Here is a 9977-nt window from a genome sequence, read left to right as displayed (position 1 = left end):
GGACATATTAAATAATTTTAAATCTCTGAATTCCATACCACCATGACTGTTTAACCATGCAATTTTAGCCTAAGCTAGCGGGCAGCTTAGTGCATGAAGCTCTCGCTTTGGGTGCGAGATCTGGAGAAGGATCAGATCCACCTTAGGATTTTTGTACATTGTATTTCCTTGCAATTTGCAAGAGGCTATTTTCACAACTCTAGCATATGATCTTCTGGTCACAAGGCGCTACGCCAAGTGAAAGGACATGGATGTCGCCTGGAGGAGGAGTGAATAGGCGGTTTAAAACTTTTACGAGGTGAGCTTAATAAATGCGGAATAAAAATATTGTTTACTTTGTCAAGCCCAAAGCCTATATAGTATGGTTCACCAATGTGTACCCACAACTTATGCTAAGCAATATAAGCAACTATGTGATAGCAAGATATATAACTTCAAGCACGATAGCTATCACAAAGTAAAGTGCACAAGTAAAGAGCTCGGGTATAGAGATAATCGAGGCACGCGGGAGACGATGTTTATCCCGAAGTTCACACTCTTGCGAGTGCTAATCTCCATTGGAGAGGTGCGGTGGCTTAGTACCGAACGCCAGAAGAGGCCTCACCTTGAGGTGTGGTTGCTCGATGCACACCAACGCCACAAAGGCCTCACCCCAAGATGCGGTAGTCACACCACTCGCAGAGCGCCATGAAGGCGTCTCACCTTATTCTCCGGTGACCGTCGCCACAAAGGTCTAGGTCACGGTTCCACCAAGGGATTTCCTTCGAGGAGGAAACCGGGCCTTACACAAAGCTTGGGGCACACATCCACAACTTAATTGGAGGCTCCCAAGAACTTGCCACAAAGACCTCAAATTCGTCTAGAGTTCCAAGAACCCAAGAGTAACAACTTTCTTGCTTTCACTTTCACGAATCACCGTGGAGAGCTCAAACCGATGCACCAAATGCAATGGCAAATCCTTCACTCTCAAATTCCACCAAAGCTTCAAAACCTTGTGAGGGAAGAAGAGAGGAAGAACAAAGGAAATTCACAAAGAACTCCAAGATCAAGATCTAGAGGATTCCACTCACAAAGAGAGAGATTTGATTGGTAGAAATGTAGATCAAGATCTCCTCCCTCTTTTCCCTCAAATAGGGGTAAGCATCATGAAGGGATTGAGAGATAGAGGAAACTTCTCAAGGTCAACAATGGAGGAGAGAGAGAGTGAGAGAAGTAACAGCCCAAGGAGGAAGAAGGGGGTATTTATACCCCCCTCCCCCAAAAAAAAAATCGAGCCATTGGGGAATACCAGGGGCCAGATAATCCGGTCTAAGTAAGGGTCGGATATTCCGCCCCCCCCCCCCCCAGACTATCCGGTGCCAAGCAATATATATATCCGGGGGGGATACAGGGGACTCTGTCGCTTAGTCCTTAGCCCCAGATTATACGGCCTGTCAATCTTGTAAAATATATATCTTAATATTGGTAGCTCCGAATTGAGTGATGAGGACATCCCATCTATTGATACAACCGATGTACCTACAGTCACACAAATACAAGGACCAATCACTCGAGCTCGTGCCAAACAACTTAACTATCAGGTACTTTCGTTTCTTGGAACTATTCCTCATATACATGAGAATATGATGCTGCCTAAATCAGATATGTTTGTTACTCTTAGGAATGATGGACCTAGCATGGATGAGGATGACAAGCATTGGAGCATGATCACACATGGAGGAGATGGCAGCAAGCATTTGAGGATTGAAAAGGACGCCGCAAGTGGAGATTTCAGAACTTTGAAGCCACCATAAGAAGAGATGAAGACATGGACGAAATATAGAGTTCTCCACTTCATAATGTCGTCCATAGCATAATATGGTGCTGCGTCACCTTTAGTTTTGGGCCAGGCCCATGTCATTTTCACGAGAATTAAGTCGGCCACTTTTTTAGAGTCCGTATTGAAGGGGAAAGGCCTTCTAGGGTTTGGTTCGGCCACCATATGTATGGCTGGCCGAAACCCCACCTTTTCCTCCTTTAAATACCCCCATAGCCGTCACGTTTAGACTCGGATTTTGATTAGACTAAAAGTTAGCCATTGCTGCAACTCTCGTGTACTTCTTTAGAGGCCAACGCCCAGAACAAGACCGACTATTCGGAATCCCACCTTTTTTCAATAAAACTTTCATCTATATCCGCAATATTCTGATTGCAATATTAGTTCTTACTTGTTCTCGATTTCAGGTAGGAATTAAGACCCTCGCTGGTCAGGCTGATCGTGCATCCGCATGATCAGTAACTCCCGGAGATTGTCCTAGCGATTGCATTGGCGCACGAGCTTTGCATGTGTAGTCGGATCGTCAAGCACGAACTCCACCAACGAAAGATCGGCCACCTTTGCCCTATCAAGTGGTATCAGATTTCAGGTTGCTCGGTGTAGATTGCATCTGCCATCATACCCATAAACCACGAAGAGCCAAAAAAATACAGTTAGGGTTTAGATCATATCGTCCCATAAACCCCCTGCCACGCCTTGCATGGTCTTTTCAGTTTTGCATAGTTGAATTTGTGTCTGCATCTTCGTGTTGAGTTGCTGGTCTTAGCGTCTAGTCCTTTAGAGTTTCGAGTTCTGGTCACATTAGTCACGTCGCCGCCGCCGCTCGCACCATACGCAGATCACCACCACCACTACCATATACACCCACCATATACTTCCGCCACTGCCACATACGCCTACCAGATTGTTTCCGCCACCATCATTTACATCTGCCATATACCCTGTTTTCTACCACGACACGGATTCGTGCTATTTCTCTGCCGCGACAGAGTCCGTGTAGACTAAGGTTTTCCTGTTTTCCTTAATAGTTGTTGCCTTCTAATTTCATCCTGTGCTGTAGAAAAATTTTCGTGAGATAAGTTTCGGCCGCCAGTAAACAATTGGAAGGAGAGCAAAAAACAAGTCTGGAACCGCCTCCGAAAAAAAATTCTGGCTACAGTAGTTTTCGACCGTGGAGATCACTTTTCGCCACTATCCGTTATAGCGATATTTTTTTTGGTGCCTGCGCGCTTTCTGGAGCACTTTCCAGAAATTCCGAGAAAAAAATTCTGAAGCTATACTGTTTTTAGACCTTGGGGATCAGTTTGAGACACTTGCCATCATAGTGATTTTTCGCATCTTGGTTCGCCACATCATCGCCACCTCATCGCTGCTAGTTGCTTGTGTGCCGCGCCGTGACCTCGTTAGTGTTCTAGGCTCGCGTCTCTAGTACGGTCTAGCCTAGGACCAGCACAACACCGTTGTTGAGCATACTTTCAATACTGTATCGTTGTTCTGACAACTGTTGTTTTTGCTACCATATATAAGCCATCCTACAGCTCCACATATTGTCTCCACGTGCTTTGTATTGACACCTGGTAATTGCTTTGGCAATCTTTGGAGACGCTGATTCTTGCTGGTTGTTACATCGCCTTCCTCCTGTTTGGTAAGAACTTGTAAGAGCTTTGTATTTTGCTTGACGAATTGCGCGTGAACCACCATATTCCGTAGTTTGTAGGCTATATGATGTCTACGGGTGCTTCTATTCTTGTAGACAGTGTTGGGCCTCCAAGAGCAGAGGTTTGTAGAACAGCAGCAAGTTTCCCTTAAGTGGATCACCCAAGGTTTATCGAACTCAGGGAGGAAGAGGTCAAAGATATCCCTCTCATGCAACCCCGCAACCACAAAGCAAGAAGTCTCTTGTGTCCCCAACACACCTAATAGGTGCACTAGTTCGGCGAAGAGATAGTGAAATACAAGTGGTATGAATGAATATGAGCAGTGAGTAACGGCGCCGAGAAAAGTGCTTGTCGGCGTGCGGTTGATGGTAGTAAAATTGCAGGAAGTAAAGATGCGAGAAAACAGTAGAACAAGCAGCGATAGCGATATTTAGGAACAAGGCCTAGGGATCATACTTTCACTAGTGGACACTCTCAACATTGATCACATAACAGAATAAATAGATAGATGCTAGACTCTACACCCTCTTGTTGGATGATGAACACCACTAATCGTGTAGGATTACACGAACCCTCAATGCCGGAGTTAACAAGCTCCACAATATTCAATGTTCATATTTAAATAACCTTAGAGTGCATAACAGATCAACATAACCAAACCAAGTACTAACATAGCATGCACACTCGTCACCTTCACACTACGAAAGGAGGAATAGATCACATCAATACTATCATAGCAATAGTTAACTTCATAATCTACAAGAGATCACAATCATAGCCTACGCCAAGTACTACACGATGCACACACTCGTCACCATTACACCGTGCAGGAGGAATAAACTACTTTAATAACATCACTAGAGTAGCACACAGATATATTGTGATACAAAACACATTGTAATCATAAAGAGATATAAATAAGCACTTCACTATGCCATTCATAACGGTGAATAAGTATTCCGTGAAATATAGCCTAAGAGACCCACATGGTGCACACACTCGTCACCTTTACACACTTGGGACAAGGAGTCTCCGGAGATCACATAAGTAAAACCCACTTGACTAGCATAATGACATCTAGATTACAAGCATCATCATATGAATCTCAATCATGTAAGGCAGCTCATGAGATTATTGTATTGAAGCACATAGGAGAGAGATGAACCACATAGCTACCGGTACAGCCCCGAGCCTCGATGGAGAACTACTCCCTCCTCATGGGAGACAAGCAGCGTTGATGAAGATGGCGGTGGTGTCGATGGAGAAGCCTTCCGGGGCACTTCCCCGTCCCGGCGGCGTGCCGGAACAGAGACTCCTGTCCCCCAGATCTTGGCTTCGCGATGGCGGCGGCTCTGGAAGGTTTCTCATACCGTGGCTTTTCCGTCTCGAAGTTTTAGGTCAGGGACCATTTTATAGGCGAAGAGGCGGAGTCGGAGAGGCGACGAGGCGGTGACACACTAGGGGGGCGCCCCCCCCTAGGCCGCGCCGGCCTGTCATCTGGGGGCCCAGTGGCCCCCTCCGGCGACTCTCGGGTGTTCCGGAAGCTTCGTGGAAAAATAGGATGCTCGGGCGTTGATTTCGTCCGATTCCGAGAATATTTCCTTACTAGGATTTCGGAACCAAAAACAGCAGAAAACAGAGAACCGGCCCTTCGGCATCTCGTCAATAGGTTAGTTCCGGAAAACGCATAATAATGACATATAATGTGTATAAAACATGTAGATATCATCAATAATGTGGCATGGAACATAAGAAATTATCGATACGTCGGAGACGTATCAGCATCCCCAAGCTTAGTTCTGCTCGTCCCGAGGAGGTAAACGATAACAAAGATAATTTCTGGAGTGACATGCCATCATAACCTTGATCATACTATTGTAAGCATATGTAATGAATGCAGCGATCAAAACAATGGTAATGACATGAGTAAACAACTGAATCATAAAGCAAAGACTTTTCATGAATAGTACTTCAAGACAAGCATCAATAAGTCTTGCGTAAGAGTTAACTCATAAAGCAATAAATTCATAATAAAGGTATTGAAGCAACACAAAGGAAGATTAAGTTTCAGCGGTTGCTTTCAACTTGTAACATGTATATCTCATGGATATTGTCAACATAGAGTAATATAACAAGTGCAATATGCAAGTATGTAGGAATCAATGCACGAGTTCACACAAGTGTTTGCTTCTTGAGGTGGAGAGAGATAGGTGAACTGACTCAACATAAAAGTAAAAGAAAGGCCCTTCGCAGAGGGAAGCATTGATTGCTATATTTGTGCTAGAGCTTTGGTTTTGAAAACATGAAACAATTTTGTCAACGGTAGTAATAAAGCATATGTATCATGTAAATTATATCTTACAAGTTGCAAGCCTCATGCATAGTATACTAATAGTGCCCGCACCTTGTCCTAATTAGCTTGGACTACCGAGATCATCGCAATACACATGTTTTAACCAAGTGTCACAAAGGGGTACCTCCATGCCGCTCGTACAAAGGTCTAAGGAGAAAGCTCGCATTTTGGATTTCTCGCTTTTGATTATTCTCAACTTAGACATCCATACCGGGACAACATAGACAACAGATAATGGACTCCTCTTTAATGCATAAGCATTTAGCAACAATTAATGTTCTCATATGAGATTGAGGATATATGTCCAAAACTGAAACTTCCACCATGATTCATGGCTTTAGTTAGCGGCCCAATGTTCTTCTCTAAAAATATGCATGCTCTAACCAATAAATGAGTGGTAAATCTCCCTTACTTCTGACAAGACGGACATGCATAGCAACTCACATGATATTCAACAAAGAGTAGTTGATGGCGTCCCCAGAAACATGGTTATCGCACAACAAACAACTTAATAAGAGATAAAGTGCATAAGTACATATTCAATACCACAATAGTTTTAAGCTATTTGTCCCATGAGCTATATATTGCAAAGGCGAATGATGGAAATTTTAAAGGTAGCACTCAAGCAATTTAGTTTGGAATGGCGGAGAAATACCATGTAGTAGGTAGGTATGGTGGACACAAATGGCATAGTGGTTGGCTCAAGGATTTTGGATGCATGAGAAGTATTCCCTCTCGATACAAGGTTTAGGCTAGCAAGGTTATTTGAAACAAACACAAGGATGAACCGGTGCAGCAAAACTCACATAAAAGACATATTGTAAACATTATAAGACTCTACACCATCTTCCTTGTTGTTCAAAACTCAATACTAGAAATTATCTAGACTTTAGAGAGACCAAATATGCAAACCAAATTTAGCAAGCTCTAGGTGTTTCTTCATTAATGGGTGCAAAGTATATGATGCAAGAGCTTAAACATGAGCACAACAATTGCCAAGTATCAAATTATTCAAGACATTTTAGAATTACTACATGTAGCATTTCCCGATTCCAACCATATAACAATTTAACGAAGAAGATTCAACCTTCGCCATGAATACTATGAGTAAAGCCTAAGGACATATTTGTCCATATGCAACAGCGGAGCGTGTCTCTCTCCCACACAATGAATGCTAGGATCCATTTTATTCAAACAAAAACAAAAACAAAAACAAAAACAAACCGACGCTCCAAGCAAAGTACATAAGATGTGATGGAATAAAAATATAGTTTCGGGGGAGGAACCGAGATAATGTTGTCGATGAAGAAGGGGATGCCTTGGGCATCCCCAAGCTTAGACAGCTTGAGTCTTCTTAAAATATGCAGGGTGAACCACGGGGCATCCCCAAGCTTAGAGCTTTCACTCTCCTTGATCATATTGCATCATTTCCCTCTCTTGATCCTTGAAAACTTCCTCCACACCAAACTCGAAACAACTCATTAGAGGGTTAGTGCACAATAAAAATTAACATGTTCAGAGGTGACATAATCATTCTTAACACTTCTGGACATTGCATAAAGCTACTGGACATTAATGGATCAAAGAAATTCATCCAACATAGCAAAAGAGGCAATGCGAAATAAAAGGCAGAATCTGTCAAAACAGAACAGTCCGTAAAGACGAATTTTAAAGAGGCACCAGACTTGCTCAAATGAAAATGCTCAGATTGAATTAAAGTTGCGTACATATCTGAGGATCACTCACGTAAATTGGCATAATTTTCTGAGTTACCTACAGAGAATTAGGCCCAGATTTGTGACAGCAAGAAATCTGTTTCTGCGCAGTAATCCAAATCTAGTATCAACCTTTCTTTCAAAGACTTTACTTGGCACAATGATACGTCCAAAACGTATCTACTTTCCCGAACACTTTTGCTATTGTTTTGCCTCTAATTTGTGTATTTTGGATGCAACTAACACGGACTAATGCTGTTTTCGCAGAAGCCGTTCTAGTGTCTCGTTTTTGTGCAGAAATCCAACTTTCGGAAAAACCTCGGGATTTTGACGAAGGCCCTATTTTCCCGAATGCGACGGAGCCGAAGGACAAATCAAGTGGAGGCCCGAGGGCCCCACACCATAAGGTGGCGCGGCCTAGGGGGCCCGCGCGGCCCTATGGTGTGGCCCCTCGGCCGGCCTCCGACGCCCTCCTTCGGACTACTTATTGGCCTCGACCTAAAACGCACGGGGAGAAGTCGAAGTCGCCGGAAACCCTCCGAACGCCGCCACATCGCGAAACTCCGTCTCGGGAGCCGAAGTCTCCGTTCGGCACTCCGCCGGACGGGGAATTGGAGGAGATCATCGCCACCATCACCACCGACGCCTCTCCATCAACCAGCCATGCTTCCCCCATCCATGTGTGAGTAATTCCCCCGCTGTAGGCCGAAGTGGATGGTAGGGATTGGATGAGATTGGTCATGTAATAGCATAAGATTGTTAGGGCATAGTGCCTAGTGTCCGTAATTGGTACTTTGATGATATTGTTGCAACTTGTTATGCTTAATGCTTGTCACTAGGGCCCGAGTGCCATGATCTCAGATCTGAACATGTTATTGTTTCATCATGATATTCATTGTTTATGGTTGATGGCGTGTATTTCACACGTTCGTTGGGCAACCCCAAGAGGAAGGTATGATGCGCACAGCAGCAAGTTTTCCCTCAGAAAGAAACCAAGGTTTATCGAACCAGGAGGAGCCAAGAAGCACGTTGAAGGTTGATGGCGGCGGGATGTAGTGCGGCGCAACACCAGAGATTCCGGCGCCAACGTGGAACCTGCACAACACAACCAAAGTACTTTGCCCCAACGAAACAATGAGGTTGTCAATCTCACCGGCTTCGTCGTAACAAAGGATTAACCGTATTGTGTGGAAGATGATTGTTTGCGAGAGAAAATAATAGAAACAAGTATTGCAGACGAGATTTGTATTTCGAGTATTAAAAGAATGGACCGGGGTCCACAGTTCACTAGAGGTGTCTCTCCCATAAGATAAAAGCATGTTGGGTGAACAAATTACAGTCGGGCAATTGACAAATAGAGAGAGCATAACAATGCACATACATGACATGATAAGTATAGTGAGATTTAATTGGGCATTACGACAAAGTACATAGACCGCCATCCAACTGCATCTATGCCTAAAAAGTCCACCTTCGAGGTTATCATCCGAACCCCTCCGGTATTAAGTTGCTAACAACGAGACAATTGCATTAAGTATGGTGCGTAATGTAATCAACAACTACATCCTCGGACATAGCGCCAATGTTTTATCCCTAGTGGCAACAGCACAACACAACCTTAGAACTTTACATCACTGTCCCAGGTGTCAATGCGAGGCATGAACCCACTATCGAGCATAAGTACTCCCTCTTGGAGTTAAAAGTAAAAACTTGGCCAGAGCCTCTACTAGAAACGGAGAGCATGCAAGATCATAAACAACACATGTATAATAACTTGATAATTAACATGACATAGTATTCTCTATCCATCGGATCCCGACAAACACAACATATAGAATTACATATAGATGATCTTGATCATGTTAGGCAGCTCACAAGATCCGACAATGATAGCACAATGGGGAGAAGACAACCATCTAGCTACTGCTATGGACCCATAGTCCAGGGGGAGACTACTCACTCATCACTCCGGAGGCGACCATGGCGGTGTAGAGTCCTCCGGGAGATGATTCCCCTCTCCGGCAGGGTGCCGGAGGCGATCTCCTGGATCCCCGAGATGGGATCGGCGGCGGCGGCGTCTCGGTAAGGTTTTCCGTATCGTGGCTCTCGGCACCGGGGGTTTCGTCGACGGAGGCTATTTGTAGGCGGAAGGGTAGCGTCGAGAGGCGGCACGAGGGCCCCACACCACAGGGCCGCGCGGCCAAGGCGGGCCGCGCCGCCCGATAGTGTGGCCCCTCCGTGGCCCCACTTCGTCTCCCTTCGTACTTCCGGAAGCTTCGTGGAAAAATAGGACCCTCGGGCTTTAATTTCGTCCAATTCCGAGAATATTTCGTTACTAGGATTTCTGAAACCAAAAACAGCAGAAAACAAGAATCGGCACTTCGGCATCTTGTTAATAGGTTAGTTCCGTAAAATGCACGAATATGACATAAAGT

The sequence above is a fragment of the Lolium rigidum genome, chromosome 3 (genome assembly GCF_022539505.1).
Source record: "Lolium rigidum isolate FL_2022 chromosome 3, APGP_CSIRO_Lrig_0.1, whole genome shotgun sequence".
NCBI classification, from domain to species: Eukaryota; Viridiplantae; Streptophyta; class Magnoliopsida; order Poales; family Poaceae; genus Lolium; species Lolium rigidum.
Note: the sequence above shows the minus strand (reverse complement) of the source record.